Source organism: Aythya ferina (assembly GCF_964211825.1).
Source record: "Aythya ferina genome assembly, chromosome: Z".
Lineage (NCBI taxonomy): Eukaryota > Metazoa > Chordata > Aves > Anseriformes > Anatidae > Aythya > Aythya ferina.
Window position 1 is genome coordinate 32,292,781 of NC_140299.1, and position 21,643 is coordinate 32,314,423.

The 21,643-nt window shown below is 37.1% G+C and overlaps 1 protein-coding gene across 15 annotated transcripts in view; it reads right to left on the minus strand.

The window, feature by feature from the left end:
• Nucleotides 1–21,643, minus strand: part of PTPRD (protein tyrosine phosphatase receptor type D) — a 1,303,784-nt gene that overhangs the window by 882,833 nt on the left and 399,308 nt on the right. For all 15 annotated transcript variants that reach the window (XM_084505446.1, XM_084505445.1, XM_084505434.1 and 12 more), the window contains exon 5: nucleotides 20,117–20,160. The gene's annotated coding sequence lies outside the window, so the exon portion shown is untranslated. The remainder of the gene's footprint in view (nucleotides 1–20,116; nucleotides 20,161–21,643) is intronic.

Genomic DNA, 21,643 nt, shown 5'->3' on the forward strand with positions numbered 1-21,643 from the left:
AATATATTTGACAGAATATGGTATAATTTTAGAGCTATCTACATTAGTAAAATCTTTATTGGGGATTGAAAAAAGTAGATACCTATTTTGTTGATTGTATGTGTATACAAATATATAATTATATCTATATAGAAAGACATTAATATAAATATATAGAAATTGTTATTTATATTGTTTATATAGAATAGATTTATTTTTCTATATAGAGGGAAATTTTAATTTTATTCTATATTGTTATTAATCTATATTGTTATTTTACTCATACACAAGTACTTACAAAGTAATATTTAAACATCTGTGTATTTACATAAAAATCAAGATAACAATGCATTTTATATTGCTCTATACATTATTGTTATATGTTCAATATAAGTGTCAGAACAACAATCAGATGCAGTGGCAAAATTTCACTTTTAGTTGCACAGAAAATAAGGACAATTATTAAACAAGCTTTTGGCTTCACAGGTAACAGAAAATCTAGTGGATGACTGGAAGAACAAGCCTGTTTACCTTGCAGTGGAGGTAAACAATTACTCTTATAAAGATAAACCATTCATTTTGGATTATCAGACATTTCATTTATAAAAAAGTGATAAGAACATATGAACTGTTTGGTGTTGTCATCTGTAACACTCCCACAGGAGAGCATATATATTCTGGGAGACACACACACACACACACATACCCCTCCACCCCCAAAACCAACAAATCAAACAAATAAAATAAAATAAAATAAAATAAAATAAAATAAAATAAAATAAAATAAAATAAAATAAAATAAAATAAAATAATAATAAACTAATACTAATGATAAGGGCAACAATCTGTTAAAATAAAAGTTCTGTTGTTTTTTCATCATTATTATTATTATTATTATTATTATTATTATTATTATTATTATTATTATTTTATTGTTATGCAGATAAATCTTCAGTTGTCATAGAGGTCACAAATCACAGCTTTATGAGGACAGAATGGAAAAAAAAAAAAAAAACTGCTCTCATTCATTCTGAATTTTTATACCCCTGTCACTGTGTACTTCTATGAAAATAATGTCTTCAACAAACATATTAATTTTAAGCTTTGTGCAAAAGTTAGATAGTGATAAGGAGCAGATAGCTATGAAAATTAATTAATTATACTTAGAAAAATATTCTGAGACAAAAGGATGGCCTCACTATAACAGCAACAGATGTTACAATCTAGATTCCATGTAAAATGAATTCAGCAAAAATTGTTAAAAATCTCAAACCTCAACTTATTAATTCCTTCTTGATGTGAGCTGTAGAATATTCCTATGTTTGACATGGAAGTTAAATCACAGCAGACACAAAAGAGACAAACTATTTTATGATACTATAAATCAATACACAAAAAAAATCAGGTTGTGAAAAGTATCAAAAATGTTACTAGTGAATGTTGGTATTTATTTCATTAATCTAGTTAAAATTTGCATGATAATAAGTAAGAAATGCCAAACTATGCAATCTTTTAGGTCTTTGCCCTGCTTTATGCTATGTAGATGTGTCCCATGGAGTGTTACATCCATTCTTGATGAATTTAGATTTCATATCTGGAACCTCCCAAATTAAGTGTGTTTATTTCAATTTGTTAGTTTAGAATCCACCAATGCAGAATATCAGAAATAAACATTGACAGTTAAATCACAACACAAACACAATAGCTGTTATTCTGAACTATATGTACTGTAAGTTAAGAATTGACAGTACAGAAATATCACTATAATCCTGTTGTGACAGAACTGAATCTCAAATCCTCTCTCAAGCTAGACCTGTAAATAGGGATGTGTGAAACGGGTCAAAATGCAACAAAAATTCTATTTCACTCCACTGGAAATCTAAAAGAATTTTTTTACTCCAAGGACAGAATTGGGATCCTCAGTATGTGATTAAGTATTGTATTATAGATCTACACTTCTTTTCAGAATAGAACAAAGGAAGAACATTCCATATTTCTGTAAAGAGAAAATTCAGAGGGTTTTGAAGCACAGAAGTAGCAGGTGGCAGAGATTGAAGCTCTGAAGTGAGGGAATATGTATGACTTTGACTAAGATCTTGATAATGATGAAAAAATAAAATTAGCCCAACCCTTGAGTGACAGTGATACATTTCATCTTCATTTAATCCACACATTCTTGACCTTTTCACTAGCATTCTACTGTATTATTCCTCTAATCATACCATCTTCAGTTATTAGTGTGAACAGAGTTATGTATTTGGTGTCTGGACTGCTTGCAACTGATTGTAATCTATTGAGTTAATGCATTAGGTTATGCTCTCCTAGGACATGGTTACACCAGCACTCTTGCTGGACATAAAAATGTTTTAAATGTTCTTGCCTCTATGGCATGGTAAATGGCCCCTCTACTGTGTTGATGCAACTGTTGTTGAACAATCTGGGAAACAGGATCACACAAATGATACTATTCAGAAAAAGTGAATTTTCTCACTTTCAGATCTTCCCCTGCCCTGAACAGCAGGTGTTACGTGTGAACTGTAGGAGTATTTTCATCAAAAGAAGCATGACCAGCAGGTCAAGGGAGGTGGTTTTCCCTCTCTACTCTTCTCTTGTGAGACCCCACCTAGAGCATTGTGTTCATCTCTGGGCCCCAGGCACAAGAAACCCACCAAAGGAAAAAACAAACAACAACAAAACAACAAAACCAAAACTGCAAGATTTCTTTTGGAAGGCATGGTTTGAGTTTTGGGACCCTAGAAAATGGCTTGAAGCTGTGACAGGGGAGGCTCAGGATAGAAAGGAAAGGTTCTTCACCAAGAGGGGTGGCTGGGCACTGAAGCAGACTCCCCAGGGAAGTGGTTATGACACCAAGCCTGCTGAAGTTCAAGAAACATTTGGACAATTCTGTCAGGACTAGACTCATTGATCCTTGTGTGTCCCTTCCAACTCAAGATATTCTATGATTCTTTAAAGACAGATCATTACAGACTGCAAAAAAGCAACTGTATCACTGGTGTTGATGGTAAGAGTGAAGTGGAAAACTGGGGAGGTTATGTCTTGAATCTGAGTATCACAATGACTTTTTCGCTATCATTCCTAGCATAGAATATCATCATATAACACTCTAATCCAAAAAGGAAAAGTATATCAAAGAGTCTAAGAATCGGTGAATCACAGTTTTGAAGGTACAAGCACAGCAGGTAGTTGTTATTTATTATCCTACATCACCAGTGGTGTTCGCCAGGGGTCGGTGTTGGGGCCCATCTTCTTTAATATCTTTACTTATGATTTGGATGAGGGAATTGAGTGCATCCTCAGTAAGTTCGTGGATGACACCAGACTGGGGGGAAGTGCTGATCTGCAGAGGCACCTGGACAGAATGGGTTGATTGGCAGAGGCCAATAAGATGAGGTTCAATATGGCTAAGTGCTGCGTCCTCCTCTTTGGCCACAACAACCCCATGCAGTGCTACAGGCTTGGGGCAGAGTGCTTGGAAAGCTGTGAAGAGGAAAAGGATCTGGGGGTGCTGATCAATACTCACCTGACCATGAGCCAGCAGTGTGCCCAGGTGGCTAAGAAGGCCAAAGGCATCCTGGCTTGTATCAGGAATAGTGTAGACAGCAAGACCAGGGAGGTGATTGTCCTCTTGTATTCTGCTCTGGTGAGGCCGCACCTTGAGTATTATATTCAGTTTTGGGCCCCTCATTACAAGAAGGACATCGATGTCCTGGAACACATCCAGAGAAAGGCTACAAAGCTGGTGAAGGGCCTTGAACACAAGTCCTACGAGGAGCGGCTGAGGGCACAGTGGTTGTTTAAGTCTGAAGAGGAGGCTCAGGGGAGACCTTATTGCTCTCTACAACTACCTGAAAGGAAGTTGTGAGGAGCTAGAGATTGGCCTCTTCTCACAGATAACTAGTGATAGAACTAGAGGGAACGGGCTCAAGTTGTGCCAGGGGAGGCTCAGGTTGAAAATTAGGAGACATTTCTTCTCTGAAATTGTAGTCAGACATTGGAACGGGTTGCACAGGGTTGTGATGGAGCCACCATCCCTGGGGGTGTTTAAGGATAGGTTGGATGTTGTGCTTAGGGAGGTAGTTTAATGGGTGACAATAGTAGTAGAGTGATGGTTGGACCAGATGATCTTGGAGGTTTTTTCCAACCCTAATGATTCTGTGGTTCTATGATTCTAAATCAAGGTGAACATTGAAAGTACATCTGACAATCATACACACAGGGAGATTATGTTTCCTTTATCTTGTTCTGGTAGCCACACTACAACCTTCAGATCTAGAATGGGTATAGCTGCACTACAGTAGCTCGTTCTATATGAGCACAAAACAATAAAAGCACTGGTGAATAAAAAAGAGTGATTTCTGCTTCAAAACATGAGTTCAAAAATTAAGGGAAAAATGTGACATTATTTAGCAGGATATAAACATTGTAATATCTATACAGCCTAAGAGAAATAGAGATTCTAAATGGATTAGTGTGGAGTGAAATCCAGTGTGTCATCTCCAAACTACTGAGTATTGTTTGAAATATTAACAAAACTCCATATGTATTATATATTTGCTGTGAGAACAACTGATTCTGATTGTTTTAGTGTTCACAGCATATAATTTAAGGAACATCATTAAGCAGTAGGTACATCAGCATATTGACAAAACACTAAATTTGGTGAAATTAAGATGATGAATCCAAGACCACCTGCTGAAACTGAACAGGTACAAGTCAGGTACAAGTCTATGAGACCCAATGATATGTATCGCAGGTTCCTGAGGAACTGGCTGATGTAGTTGTCAAGCCTCTCTCCACCATATTTGAAAAGTCATGGCAGTCAGACAAAGTCTTTGGTAACTGGAAAAGGGAAACATCACAGCCATTTTAAAAAAGGGTATAAAGGAGGACCCGGAGAACTATAAACCGGTGAGCCTCACCTCTGTGCCTGGGAAGATCATGGAACAGGTTCTCCTGGAAACAACGACAAGGCACATACAAGGCAGGGAGGCGATCTGAGACATCCAGCCAGGCTTCAAGGGGAAATTATGCCTGACCAATCTGGAGACCTTCTATGATGTAGTAACTGCGGCAGTTGACAAGGGAAGACTGAACAATGTTGTTTACCTGAAATTCTATAAGGCTTTTGACATGGTCCCATATAACATCCTGATTTCTGAATTGGATAGATATGGATTTGAAGGGTGGACTCTTTGGTGTATAAGGAATTGGCTAGATGGCCACACCCTGAGAGTTCTGGTCAAGAATTCTATGTTGAGATGTAGGCCAATGATGAGCGGTGTTCCTCAGTATTCTGTCTTGGGACCAGTACTGTTTAATATCTTCATCAGTGACATAAACAGTGGGATTGAGTGCTCCCTCAGAATGTTTGCAGATGACACCAAGCTGAGTCATGCAATTGATACAACAGAAGGAAGAGAAGCCATCCAAAGGGACCCGGACAAGCTTGAGAAGTGGGCCCATGTGAACCTAGTGAGGTTCAATAAATCCATGTGGGAGATCCTGCAGCTGGGCTGGGGCAATCCCAGACAAAAGCTAAGAGTTGGGGATGTTTAGCTCTAGGGTAACCTCATTGCAGATTTTCAATATTTAAATTGGGTTTATAACAAAAGACGGAGAGGGACATGGGCAGATACTGATAGGACATGGAAAAAAGAGTTTTTAAACTAAAAGAGGGAAGATTTCAATAGATATTAGGAGGAAATTCTTACTCAGAGTGTGGTAAGGCACTAGAACAGGTTGCCCAGAGAAGCTATGGATGCCCCATCCCTGGAAGTGTTCAAGGCCTTGGCTGACTGGGGCCCTAGCAATCTGATCAGTATATGGCATCCCTGCCCATGGCAGCGGGGTTGAAACTAGGTGGTTTTTAAGGTCCCTCTCAACCTAAGACATTCTATGTATGAACAAAAAATCAGAAAGCTTAGAAAGAAAGTAGAGAAAATATTGTAGATTAACATGATTTTTAAGAATTACACATATACCTTTTAAGGCCAAACATGCATACAGATCTTACTGTCTATCCTAGATATTCCAAAAGATGCCTGGGTTACTTCTCTGAACATGTTTTTAACTTTTATAGCAAAAAAAAATCTTCATTAACTTCTGATAATCACATACAAACACCGAACAGTCTAAATGTTCATTTAAATAAAAGAAAATATTTTTTAGATCTTAATCTTTGTCGTATAAACTATGCAAATACAGATACAATTTGTCACCTATTTCCTTTGAAAAATATTTATAATTCAAAATGTTTTATTGTGAAACTATCAAAAGATTTTTTTATTATTTTTTTTTTTCCCCTAAAAAACTGTGTATTGGCTTGGATAATTGCAAATAGCTCAGATAAATATTTTTTATCCAATGTTCTATCCATCGAAAAACTCAACAGTAAAAAATTAACTCTGCATGATGAGCCCTTTTTCTGATATTTCACATTTAATGCAAATATGTGTCCTCTGTGGAAAATGTTCAGTGTGTTATATTCTCTGACATTTAATTCTTCTGTATGGTTATCATTAGATCCATTATCAAACAAGGGACAAAATGCTATGTAATGTAATGTTACTTCTAACACTCTTAATCTCCAGAAATATTCACATATCTTGTACATTGTTATTCTATGATTTTTTCTTTTTTCATATTCTGGCTGTTTGAAGAAATATATTTTATGTCAACCAAAAGATTTTCTTCACTGCTCTGGGATATCTAATGTTTTAGCTCTTGGGCTTTTGAGTCACTAAGGAAATTTTCATGTTCAGTACCCTGCAACAGATTCAGCCTTGCATAATTCAAAACAACTTCACACCACTTACAGTAAATGGTCCATGCAGGAGTGTTTGTTTTTCTTATCCATTCAGTCCCTTCTTTGCTGTTGATTTATTTATTTGACCATTTTTTCATTTTTTTTTCTTCAATTAATAGTAAAGGGTAAAGTAACTTCAGCTGATTATCACAATGAATAATGATCAGGTGATAACAATGACAGATTGTTATAATTTTAAAACTTCTGAAAAGTTGAATTTATCTACCACACTTTTTTGTAAATACTTTACATCCATACTTCTGCCCAATATTTTAATTCTCAAAAAAAAAAAAAAAAGCAAGTGGGGGAGTCTTTGCAGCCAGACTGGAATACTTTGGATCCTGTCTATGATTATAGAATGAATACAGTCCTGAAGAATTGCAAATTTGGAACTATTGTGAAAAAGTAATAACAAAAACTGTAGCCTGAGTAGTAAGGAAAAAAAAAAAAATCCTAAAAAGGCATCCAAAGGGGAAGAAAAGTATGAAATATCTAGGTTGGTCAAAGCAGGAAATGAAAATATAGCACTATACTAAGAATAGGTTAGTACACCTAAGAAGTATTAACATTATTTATTTATTTATGGAGGGGGACAGGGATACCCAATCAAAATAAATAAAAAATAAATTAAAAAAAAAAAAAAAAGGAATTAAGGATTCTTCAGAACTAAAACAAATAAAATATGTCAAAACAAAAAAAAAAAACAACAAACATTAAATCTAGTACTGTTCTCTGATGGTATTATTTCACTGATAAGTTTTGTATCGAATGACAAAAAATAGCGTCATTCAGCAGGCCTTTCTATATGTAGCCATAAGAGAAAATCATAAATTAATCTAGTCTGCTCTAAATTATACTTTCTTTAGCCCACTTATCAAATAAATTGCTGTTCTTCAGATTTCTTTAAATTTCACTTGGAAATACATCCAGTTGAAAGAAGCAGAAAAAAAGGACTGTGGCCTAGAAACACTAATAAAATAAAAGAGAGGAAGAGGAAGAGGAAGAGGAAGAGGAAGAGGAAGAGGAAGAGGAAGAGGAAGAGGAAGAGGAAGAGGAAGAGGAAGAGGAAGAGGAAGAGGAAGAGGAAGAGGAAGAGGAAGAGGAAGAGGAAGAGGAAGAGGAAGAGGAAGAGAGAGAAAGAGAAAGAGAAAGAGAAAGAGAAAGAGAAAGAGAAAGAGAAAGAGAAAGAGAAAGAGAAAGAGAAAGAGAAAGAGAAAGAGAAAGAGAAAGAGAAAGAGAAAGAGAAAGAGAAAGAGAAAGAGAAAGAGAAAGAGAAAGAGAAAGAGAAAGAGAAAGAGAAAGAGAAAAAAAAATGAAAATAAGGCAAATGCAGACCAATCAGTGAAATCTTTGTTCTAAGTGCCCAGAAACATTCTAAAGCAGTCAGAGAAACACCTGAAAAAGCACAGTAGGCACAGTGTGATTTAGGATTGCTTCTCAGGCAGAGGAGTTTATGCTTAATTACACAGTATCCTTTGAAAATATTTCTGTTATGACAGATAAGAGAAATGTTCCAGATCCTGTAAAATTACCCTTTCAAAATGCATGTGGAAAATTTTCATGTAGAAGATGAGTGGTTAACATAAATAATACCGCATGTAGGAAAATGACCAGAAAGAGTTCATTTTCTAGTAAGTGTTACACATTCTCCTCCTCTCTGAATTCCCTTATCAAGCACCACAGGAATAAGGAAGAAACATAATATGGATTAAATTCTATTCAAGTCACTTTTGCTCCTGTCCAATGTTGAACAGATAAAATAGGATGAAAATATCCCAGGAGAAATTTACATTTTCTATTTGCATCAGAAATAGTCATTTTTTTCTGTTTGAGTTAAAGAAAAACATTGACCCAAGTTAAAGCAGAATGCCCATTTCATTATCAGTATCTGTAAGGAAGAGATTTGACTGTGCACATACCATTGCCTCATCTCTTATATCTATATTTCCTAGTGAGCTCTGAGGCTCTCTCCTACATTTATTTCTTCAAAGTTTGGTAAGATTATGTGGAACATAAAAATAGTAAAATGGCACGGTACCTGCTTTCATTTTATGGCTTTGGTAGTATGGAGGGAACTTCAGAATTAGGGTTTTATAAAGTTTTCTTAAATTAGTCCTTAAAATTCGATTTCAGAGCATAAACAATTCCAATTAGGAGTTCCTGCTTTTCTAAAGTAAATCCTAGTGATAAAAATGATAGTTTATAATAAAAGAAAAGTTAAAATATTTACCTTTTCATGTTTTTTTAGTTCACTATTTCTCTCCTTTGTTCACTCTTTCTCTCCACAAAGATCTCCACCTTGTCATAAAAGACAAGACTTTTATGTCTTAAGAAAATTTCAATTTCTTCTGGGGGAGCTGGGTATTTGTATAACCCTCTAAAATGCAGGAAAGTCATGATGCATCATTATGCTAGCATAGCCTGATTGACAAACCATGTTTCAAACACGCTGAGTAGAAATTTGACATTAAGTACAAAGTATTGCACATGTGAGGTGAAAAATGTATTTGCTTTAAAAATGCATTCATTTGTTTTTATAAATTCATGTACTAGCAAGCCAATGAATAAGTTTTTTGTTGTTCAATTTGGCATTATTATTATCTCTTCATTTCTTTCAAAGCACAGGTCCCTAAGAAGACAGTTTTTCTGGGGGAGTCGGAGGCAAAGGAGACTACAGTCTTCACTGACAAAAAATTAACTCCAAGGAAGTCTTTGAAATGTAATATTACATTTATGAAGGATTAAAAAAAAATCTGGACTACATATAAAATTCTTAAATAGTAAGTTATCTTTCTTTCTAGTAACCTTTTCATTGTTGTTGTTGCTGTTTTGTTTTGCTTTGTTTTGTTTTCACATAGAATCACACACAAAAAAATAACACAGAATTGTCTAGGTTGGAAGAGACCTCAAGATCATCGAGTCCAACCTCTGACCTAACACTAACAAGTCCTCCACTAAACCATATCACTAAGCTCTACATCTAAACTTCTTCTAAAGACCTCCAGGGATGGTGACTCAGCCACTTCCCTGGGCAGCCCATTCCAATACCTAACAACCCTCTCAGTAAAGATGTTCTTCCTAATATACAACCTAAAATACCCCTGGAGCAACTTTAGCCCATTCCCCCTCATCCTATCACCAGGCACATGGGAGAATAGACCAACCCCCACCTCACTACAGCCTCCTTTAATGTACTTATGAAGAACAATAAGGTCATCCCTGAGCCTCTTTTTCTCCAGGCTGAACAAACCCAGCTCCCTCAGCTGCTCCTCATAAGACTTGCTTCCCAGACCCATCACCAGCTTCATCGCACTTCTCTGGACTCACTTGAGCACATTGATTTCCTTCTTGTAGTGAGGGGCCCAAAACTGAATACAGTACTCAAGGTATGGCCTCTCCAAAGCTGAATAAAGGGGCAAAATCACTTTCTTAGTCCTGCTGGCCACACTACTTCTTATGCAAGCCAGGATGCTGTTGGCCTTCTTGGCCACCTGAGCACACTGCTGGCTCATATTCAGCCGAGTATCCACCGATACTCCCAGGCCCTTCTCCACCAGGCAGCTTTCCAACCACTCCTCTCCCAGCTCTGCTTGAGGTTGTTGTGCCTCAGGTGCAGGACCCGGCACTTGGCCTTGTTGAACTTCATACAGTTGGCCTCAGCCCATTGGTGCAGCCTATCCAGATCCTCCTGCAGAGCCTTTCTGCCCTCGAGCAGATTGACACACACACATAACTTGGTGTCATCTGCAAACATACTGAGGGTGCACTCGATCCCCTCATCCAGATCATCGATAAAGATATTAAAGAGGACTGGCCGCAGTACCGAGCTCTGTGGTGCTAGTGACCGGCCTTCAACTAGATTTGACTCCATTTACTACGACTCTTTGGGCCCGGCTATCCAGCCAGTTTCTAATCCAACGAAGCGTACGCTGGTCCAAGCCAAGAGCAGCCAGTTTCTTGAGGAGAATGCTGTGGGAAACGGTGTCAAAAGCCTTGCTGAAGTCAAGGTCGACCACATCCACAGCCTGTCCCTCGTCCACCAAGAGTGTCACTTTGTCACAGAAGGAGATCAGGTTTGTCAAGCAAGACCTGCCTTTCATAAACCCGTGCTGACTGGGCCTGATCACGTGGTTGCCCTGCAAGTGTCGCGTGATGACTCTCAAGATAATCTGCTCCATGAGTTTCCCTGGCACTGACGTCAAACTGACAGATCTATAGTTTTCTGGGTCTACCCTCCCACACTTGTTGTAGATAGGCGTCATGTTTGCAAGGCGCCAGTTGACTGGAACCTCCCCCAATAGACAGGACTGCTGATAAATGATGGATAGTGACTTGGCCAGCTCCTCTGCCAGTTCTCTCAGTATCCTCAGGTGGATCCCATCCGGCCCCATCGACTTGCATACATCCAAGTGCTGTAGCAGGTCACCAACCATTTCCTCATAGATTGTGAGGGCCACATTCTGCTCCCCTTCTCCTTACACCAGTTCAGGGTACTGTGTATCCAGAGAGCAACCGGTTTTGCTGCTAAAGACTGAGGCAAAGAAGGCATTAAGCACCTCCGCCTTTTCCTCATCTTTTTTAACTAAGTTCCCCCCCGCATCCATTAAAGGATGGAGATTCTCCTTAGTCCTCCATTTTGCACTGATGTATGTGTAAAAACATTTTTTGTTGTCTTTAACAGCGGTAGCCAGATTGAGCTCCAGATGAGCTTTGGCCTTTCTAATTTTGTCCCTGCACTGCCTCGTAATATCCTTATAGTCCTCCCAAGTGGCTTACCTTCTTTTCCAAAGATTATAAACCCTCTTTTTTCTCCTAAGCTCAAGCCACAATTCTCTGTTCAGCCAGGCTGGTCTTTTCCCACACTGGCTCGTCTTGGGGCACATGGTGACAGACCGCTCCTCAACCATTAAGATTTCCTTCTTTAAGAGTGCCCAGCCTTCCTTTGCCCTTCAGAACTGCCTGCCAAGGGACTCTACCAACCAGTGTCCTGAACAGTTCAAAGTCAGCCCTCCAGAAGTCCAATACAGTGGTTTTACTGGTCCCCTTCCTGGCTTCTCCAAGAATAGAGAAATATACCATTTCATGGTCACTCTGCCCAAAACAGTTTCCAGCCACCACATCTCCCACCAGTCCTTCTCTGTTTGTGAACAGAAGGCCTAGCGGGACACCTCCCCTGGTAGGCTCACTAACCAGCTGCATCTGGAAGCTATCTTCCACGCTCTCCAGAAACCTCCTAGACTGCTTTCTCTGGGCTGTGTTGTGCTTCCAGGATATACCTGGGAAGTTGAAGTCCCTCACAAGAACAAGCGCTGAAGATTTCGCAACTTCTGTCAGCTGCCTGTAGAACTCCTCATCAGTCTCCTCATCCTGGTTTAGTGGACTATAACAGACCCCGACCAGATCACTAGCCTTGTTGGCCTTCCCACTGATCCTAACCCAAAGGGACTCAATCTTATCATTCCCAGCCTCAAGTTCCATGACATCAAAACTCTCTCTGATATAGGGAGCCACACCACCACCCCTTCCATGCTGCCTGTCCCTTCTGAAGAGCTTATAGCCAGTCATTGCAGCACTCCAGTCATGAAAGTGGTCCCACTACGTTTTCGTGATGGCAACCAAGTCGTAGCCTGCCTGCTGCATGATGGCTTCCAGCTCCTCCTGTTTGTTGCCCATGCTGTGTGTATTAGTGTAGATGCACTTCAGTTGGGCCATTGTCTTCTCTCCCAGCCTTGCCATTGTTTCCCCTGGCACAGCCCTAACAAAAATTCTTTCAGCTCCGTTCCCCTTCTTACCTAGTTTAAAGCCCTCTCAGGAGCTCCCCACCAGCTCCTGGGCTAGGATCCGTTTTCCCCTTAGAGATAGGGACCTGTCTGCAACCATCAATCCAGGTGTTGAGTAAAGCGCCCCATGGTCAAAAAAAAAATAAATTCTGTGTTGCAACCAGCCTCTGAGCCACAGGTTTATCAGGTGAGCTTTTCATGTCCTCTCTGTACCCCTCCCTGCCAGTGTAGGGATGGACAAAAACACCACCTGTACTCCTGCCTCATCCACTAACCGTCCCAGTTCCCTAAAGTTCCTTTTGATCATCTTCAGGCTTCTCTCTTCAATGTCATCACTACCTGCCTGGACTATCAAAAGAGGATAATAGTCAGAGGGGCGAACGAGGTTGGGAAGTCTCCTGGCAACGTCCCTGACCCTGGCCCCAGGGAGGCAGCAGACTTCCCTAGGGGTAGGGTCAGGCCGACAAATAGGGCCCTCTGTTCCCCTGAGAAGGGAGTCGCTCACAACAATAACCCTTCTTTCTTTCTTGATGGAGGCAGTCCTGAGGCGTGGAGTCAGCTTCCTCGCCCTAGGCATCCTTCTGGATAGACTTTCTACCTCTTCCTCAGCTACCCATCTCTCAATCTCCAGGGCCTCAAACCTGTTGCGTAACCTGGGAAGGTGGGGCCAGTGGGGGGGGCATCACCTGCAATGTCGAGCAGGGACCTGTTTCCATTCCTCCTCAACTCCTAGGTCCCCTCCCTCTGCCTGACAGCAACAGGGCAGGGGGTCCACCTCCATTTGGGGTTTCTCACCCTGGTACCTGTGCTTCAGGCCGCACAGGGAGTTGCTCTACAAGTCTATCTCCCGCTCACACTCCCTGATATCCCTCAACCTCTCGACCTCTTCCTTGAGTTCTGCCATGAGGCAGACCAGGTCGTCCAACTGCTCTCACCTCATGCAATTTGTCTCTTTGCCCCCCACAGGTGGTAGCAACAGGCTCAGACACTCCCTGCATCTGGAGACCTGAACTGCTGTAGTTTTAAGCGGGCAGTCAGTCTGTGTGTGTGTACAGACTTCCTAGAGAGAGCACTGCACATGGTGGAGACAATTGCAGCTGAGCTAGTGCTAGAGACCACCACTAGAGGAGGTGTTTGTATGGGTGGGGGGGAATACTCTGCCCTTCCTGCTTGCCCTGCCTGTGCGAACTGTCATGCCACTCCATTCTGATGCGCCAAGCCCTGTTTGCCCATCCTGATCACCGCGCTCCCTAGTGGCAGCTATTTTATTTTATTTTATTTTATTTTATTTTATTTTATTTTATTTTATTTTATTTTATTTTATTTTATTTTATTTTATTTTATTTTATTTTATTTTATTTTATTTTATTTTATTTTATTATTTTATTTTATTTTATTTTATTTTATTTTATTTTATTTTATTTTATTTTATTTTATTTTATTTTATTTTATTTTATTTTATTTTATTTTATTTTATTTTATTTATTTTATTTATTTTTTTTTGCCGGGGAGGGGAGCTGCTGGCTACACCTATGCCTCATTCACGCCTCGTTCAACACCCTCGCGAGGGCTGTCAGGTCCTGGCGGCTCCCTCGAGTGGGCTCGATGCTGGAAAAATTAGCCCTGCCTGTAGGATCCTTCGCTCCACTGCAGAACGCATCTGCCCCGGAGCCTATCACCTCAACAAGCTGATCAGCTTTTGTTTTGTCTCCTGACAAAAAAAAAAAAAAAAAACAAGTTTTGTTTTGTTTAAAGGTGCCACTTAGGGAAGCTGTCCACTTTCTAACTGGCAGTGCATTCATGAGTTTTTAGAAGTCTTGGTCATACTATATTTTTGACACAACAATAAAGAAAGTATAGCTAGATTGCACATTTCACAATGAGCAATATATGAAAAATATATCTAAGTGTTGATTAAACATCTCTTATTCACTCTGAAAACATATATGTATAAGAAAGAATTTAATTGTAAGCCAAAAAGCTATATAAACTACCTTAAGACACTGTGTTAATTTTCTCGAAAATTAGTTTTCCACAAATTTTGATGGAAAAGTTCCCAGGTAACCAAAATTTGTGAATGTAATAGGCATTTATGGAATTTTGCCAGCCTGTGATTGAATACCTAACAGTCCAGATTTTGACATATATTTGGAGTCCTTCTCATATTTCTGATGTTTTCCAATCTCATTTTTCACCTTTTTTCAGAGGTGAAAAAAGGTGAAAATTCCTCTGCCTCCCTGCCTCCTTCCCCTTCCCCCCTGCAATGGGGAATTATGCAACTGCACATAACCTGTTTATTTTTTATCTGAGCTGCACCACAGAGTTTCTTTGTCAGCAACACTTGAAATTGAGAAAACTATGGTTTTAGCAGAAACAGTCAGGACTTGACTGGCAATCCATGAACCACAAACACCCACAGGGCTCCAGGGGAAAAAAGATACAGGTGGGAACTTTAGTAGAGTGTAGATTTATGGGACTAAACTTCTAACCTATGATTCAGAGGAAAACATACAAAAGCCTTGCTGAAACCACGTGAGTTTCATTTACCAAGCATGCCTAAATTAAAAAGTTAACAACAACAACAACAACAAAATTGGACACATTTCTGTCCAGATTTTTGATTTTGTGAAGATCTTCTCTTTGGTCTTCCCCTGTAATTGTTATATCAAACTGTATGGGATGGGGGAAAAATCATCTCAAAACTTTCATTTTAAATACTAAGAAAATATAGGTTTTTCAGTTCTGAAAATAAGCAATATAACATCCTGGTTCCAAAAACATCAGATATCGTGTCAACCTGAATTCTGTTATTGACATTTACATTTTTTTCCCATTTTAGTTGTTACTTAATTTCATATTACCCTTCCCTTCCCTTCCCTTCCCTTCCCTTCCCTTCCCTTCCCTTCCCTTCCCTTCCCTTCCCTTCCCTTCCCTTCCCTTCCCTTCCCTTCCCTTCCCTTCCCTTCCCTTCCCTTCCCTTCCCTTCCCTTCCCTTCCCTTCCCTTCCCTTCCCTTCCCTTCCCTTCCCTTCCCTTCCCTTCCCTTCCCTTCCCTTCCCTTCCCTTCCCTTCCCTTCCCTTCCCTTCCCTTCCCTTCCCTTCCCTTCCCTTCCCTTCCCTTCCCTTCCCTTCCCTTCCACTGTAGTAAATAAAAAGTCTGTTTATTTAAGGAGCATTCAAATATAATATATATGTATTTTTAATCATCTTACCAAAATAATAGAAAGCTTTCTGCTGTGTGCAGAGAGACAAAACTAAAAAATATCTTTAACTCAAGAGCCCCAAAGAAGCCATTTGCTCAAAAAGCACACTATCTGGACCTCAGTTAAGAACTGAACAGTTGAAGTAGAGACTGAATGATTTTTTTCTGGATATCATATGAATATGATGATGTCAATACATGCGTATCACTGACAAGATGTAGGTAATATATAAAAACACTTCAAAGCATAAAAAGCATTTTTATTTTTTTTTTTAGTTCATTTTGAGATACAGATGCTGATGCGTGATGACGTAACTGATGTTGTATTGTTTAGTTAATTAAAATAGATTCTTTTCAAAACTAAAAAGCCATGCAGATTTGTTTACAATGGTTCATTCAAAAAAAAAAAAAAATTTTTTTTTTTATGTCAAAATAAAAGTGTGAACATTTAGGGACTTGTAAAAATTTTGGTTTTGTTTCTGTATAAACAATTTTAAAATAAAACAAACAAAAATCCTTTATGTAATAGATTCCCTTCAAGTGTATTACTTTCATCCATTCCTTCACTCATTTTCTCCTCTCATTTACTTTCCAAGATTTCCTTCAACTTTATTTTAAAATATATGGTCTATTTAATGCACTGATCTGAAGTTTAACCACACAGAACATTTTTTATTCTGTTTCTTTGTAACAGGCAGTGTTCATAAAGAAAGAGCAACCATCTTCACATTCTTTAACCTTCTTCTTTAACTAGGCTATTCCATAATAATCCTTTATTTGCAATAATAGATGTAATTATTCTACCTTGCACCAGAACACTTCTGATGGCTCCTCAGAGGGAAAGAAATAGAAAGGTGAAGATTTTTTTCTAGTCTAATATTTTTCAGATGTCTAGTTGACTTTGAGCAATGGTAACATACGTGATTATATCAAAACAAAGTAGAACTGAAAACCATTTTATATCCTTTTAAATACACAACATTTTAAAGGCATTTTTAACCCCAATATTTTATAGGACTGGGTTATAAGAAGGAACCTATTTTATCATTATAACAAGGGCCTTTGAATAGAGCAACTATTGGAAACTGTTCAGTGTCTACAGTCTACAGGACTGAAATATTTTAAAATACTTTATATATACTATATATATATAATATATATATATAATATATTATATATAAAGTACTTTATAGATAAAATCCTTTTTAAATGAAGAAAGTAGCTGTTTCCAGACTCCATTTCTTAGAAAATTTTCAAAGGCATATAAAATATGTTAATGAAATTTATTATATATTAATGGAGATTTCATGGAGTTTCATATTTTTCTGATTGATAAAGTAAATATTCAAAGCAGGTGTTAAATGTCAGCCATTTGGCAGGACAGAACAGAATTATTTTATCGATTAAATTTTGGTATCTCAGTTTTAATTTATCTGGAAAAATACAGAGTTTTTATTTTGAAAGAAAGTTTGGTGTTTTATTTTCTGATAATCTAAACCTCTTCTTTTAGGCATTTTGTCAAAGTTAAACCTTTTTTAAGAGTTTACTTAAAAGAACATTTATTTTGTTAAATTTTTTTTCACTCCATAAGTGCAGTCTAGGATTAACCAAGTGAACGACAATGTCAGAAATATTATCAGATGTCTATTGTTGACATAATAGCTTTACTTTGTAATCTGAATTTTGTATAACAGCATGTTTATTCTAATGACATCTCAGCTGGTTAGAAATAATAATCTGCAAAATACTGGACTTTTTATTTTATTTTATTTTATTATTTATTTATTTATTTATTTATTTTTATTGTATGGAGTATGAGACTGTAGCAGTAGCAGCAGGTTTTGTTCAAATATAAACACAGATACTATTTTTGTGATCACTACTTCTGGAGATATTTGTATCCAGTGCTCTGGGCACAGTGGAACATTTTGACGAAATAAGACTGTTACTGGAAGCGCTGTTATGGGTGTACATTTGCAGTCCCTGTCACACTCCCGTCAAAGTCCAACCAACACATTTCACAACTCACAACCTATTGCAGAATGAGAGAAGCTAAGAAAAAAATAATAATAATTTATAGGCTACTATGTTAGAGTTTTTCATTATCATTAGTATGATGTGTGTATTCAGAATTATTTCAGGAGTTGGACTTGATTATCCTTAGGGGTCCCCTCCAACTCGGGATATTCTATGATTCTATTATTCATCTTTTGTTTTCTGATTTGCACTGCCATTGGGATTAAAGCTTATATCTTTATAACTTGTCATTGTTAAAAGAATGCAAATTAGTACAATTTTAGTACAATTTACTGCAATTTATGTATGCATAAGCATACTACTGTACTTTGATATTTGAATCAAAATAACACATTTTCCTGTTCACTTTCCCTTTTTCCGCTTACATTGCCAGAAATGTCTTTTAGTTGTTACTTGCAACAGTTTAAAGTAAACTGCATCCATAGAGTCTTGTGTCTGAACAGGTCTTCATTTAGGTTTATCTTTCTGATTTCTAAATGTTTTGTTCAGATTTTTTTATGAATGATCTCATGTCTGCAATGTAATAACTTAAAAGAAAGAAAACTTAATTTTCCCTTTTTGGCTTCCTTCCTCCCATTAGAACTTAATCTCTTCTTGTCTACTGAAAATATCTTGAGGCATTATCAGGATATGATTGTGAATAGTAAATATCTTCAGAACAAAAATACATTTGTGAAACAAGTAAAATACCAATTTCTCACTAGGTCTGAAGGCAGCATAGCTTCAAAGCTTAAGGGTTTATGTCAAATGATTCTTAGAGTGCACTGCAAATTTGACTGGAAGGATAGTGTATTCTCACAAAACACATCAAAGGAAAGGGAAAATGAAACTCATTAATTGAGGTAATAAAGTTTTATGTTCCAGCAGTGAGGTGGCAAAAATTAATACCACTCTGTCGAATGGAAAGGAACTGTGACAACTGAAATGAAATTGAAGATATACCTCAAGTGATTTCAGTGTCTGTAGGAGATTGCTTTTATGTTTGCGGAAAGGAAAAATTAAAGATTCTCTCAGGAGCCAGACACAGATGATCTACTCCCAGTATTGCTCATACCTTTGACCCATTGCATCCTTTGCTGTATAGTAAAACAAAATTCATTCTCCTAGCTGGAGAACTTGTTTCTTTTAGTACTGGAGTTAGTCTTTGGTCTAAAATCCAAGTCCTAAATTCATAACACCAACAGTAAAATTCCAAGCATGCTCATGCTCATTTTACAACTGGAGGGTTATAGTAACTTTACTTTTCCTATAAAAACACATTTTGTGGTATCTTTAACACACAAAAATAAGGATTAGCAGCCAGCATTTTAACATAACATAACATAACATAACATAACATAACATAACATAACATAACATAACATAACATAACATAAAACATAACATAACTCTTGGAAATCAGTATTATATACATTACAGTAATGATGTATTTCCCTACCAATGCCATGACAACTTCTTAACATACCTGACCTACCTGACATATCACTTTGCTTCTAGCCTGCGTCTATTTAACAGATACTAGCATGTTCATATCTGCCCAGGCTATGACATTGGGTGATTTGATTCTGACCATGCTTTTTACTGAGATTTTTCCCAATATTGGGAAAACCATACAAAAGGTAAACAAGAAAAATACTTCAGTTTCAAAGATCATTAATTATGATATTTGAAAGAGTGACATGAATTGTGTATTATATTTATGTACTTTTCTACAGTTAAAGCAAGCAAGCAAGTAAACAAACAAACAAAACATTTCCAAATAATAGAGAAGGGAGACACTTCTTGTGGAAAATAATAATAGTAATAAGCGATTAACAAGTAAGCTAAAAATACAAACACTTTTCCATATGACCTTTAAATATGAAAGATATACATCAAGAAAAAGCCACTTTGTTTGTTTGTTTGTTTGTGAGAGGAGTTCATCTCCTTTGGGGATATTTTTCTAGAGGAAAGTTACTTTTCAACAAAACCACCCAGGATATTTTCCCCTTTATACAATTTTAGGAGGTCATGAAAAATATAGATGCTTAAATATTTGATATTAACTTACTAAAAAATTAGTATTGATATTTATACACACTGAAAATGATTTTAATTAGGCAAAGCTCCTGCTGAAATCAATGTGAAGCCTGAATAAACATTGTGGGACATAGTAAATAGCACTCATTGGCAGAGGTTTACTATTTTTAAACTTCATGGATAATGAAGACATTTAAAAAAAAAAAAAAAAACAAACAAGAAAATACATACAAAGCATCATTATAGTAATAATAGTAATAAAAAAAACCCTTACTCTTCTCCAAGGCACATCCTGTTGCTGTATCTCAGGACAGAGATCTAAAATAAGAAAAAATATTGTTTGATATTAGTGGCAGTTAGAGGAATTGTCAAACACTAGGTTTTTATGCATACAGAGGTTTCTATTTGTTGTTAGGAATGTAATACACAATAAATGTTTGTTCATTGTCTTTTGTATTATAAAAACAAGGAGTTCTGTTTGAGGAACGGGAGTTGTGAAAACTCCCTGCTGAAGTAAGGAGCTGTATAATGCTTTGCTAGACACTATGAAAATTCTTTTGCTTAATGTAACAAAATAGAGAACCCCCTCCCCTTCTCTCCTTCTGCATCTCAGTTGCCTCTTTTGTTAAAAAACCACTGCTGCAAAGTTCATGTAACCATCTTCTGATAAGTTGTTAAACTAGTGTATCAACATCTTGCCTTCCTGTCTCACGCTGGGCCAACATGACCAAATAAAGAAAGAAGTTGAGCCACAATGTGGAGGAAGACTACGGCCTTCATCTTCACGACCACCAGAGGGACAGAGATGACCCCCTAGCAACAGTGCGTGCAGTCACAGAATACACCAGGATGTGCTGCGTAATCCCAGAATTACCAAGATATAAAAAGGGACCCTGGCGGGGGTGAGGTGCGCGCCGTTGGCGGAGCCGAGACTCCCCGGCCACCCAGCGCTGTTTTGCTTGCTGTTGCTTACTCAATAAATTCCTTTCTATTATTAATGCAATGCTCTCTGAAAATTAATTAAGGGGGCAACTTATAACAAGGAATAGTCAGAATTAATACTCAAACATTGCAGTATCTATAAAAAACAGAAAGGAAAAAATAGTGAAAAAAATGTGGAAATTCACCTTTGTAAGTCTTTATTTCCTATTTGTATCTGAAGCTGATGTAACTAAATTTTCTTTTTATTTTTAATATTTTAATTATAATTTGCATTAATTTAATGTTTATGTGGTCATATGTGAAAGTTTAAAATGATTCACAATTCAGTGTACTATTGGTCTCCCTTTCAAAATGTATATCTTCGTAATTCTTTAATCATTATGTATGTATGCATTGATTTACAGATTTTAATAACATTTAAAGACTAACTCAAATAAAAAGAATATAATGTAACCTTTAAACACTTAAAACATTTTAAACACTTAAAACATTTTAAACATTAAAATGCAGTGTTTGCATAAGACATTCTATGAAATTATATGTTGCCTCTTTTATTTTATTTTATTTTATTTATTTTATTTTATTTTATTTTATTTTATTTTATTTTATTTTATTTTATTTTATTTTATTTTATTTTATTTTATTTTATTTTATTTTATTTCGTGTTGTTTTATGTTATTTATTTTATTTTATTTATCTTAGTTTTAAGTTGGACTCAAGTAATAAGAATTAGATGGTAGTCTATTAACATCAACATCAGTGTTCCTACATCTGAGTTCTTAATGGTATTGCAATAACATGTATTTTTTGTGTATAATTTTAACATTCCATTTCAGGACCGCAATAGTTCAGAATGATG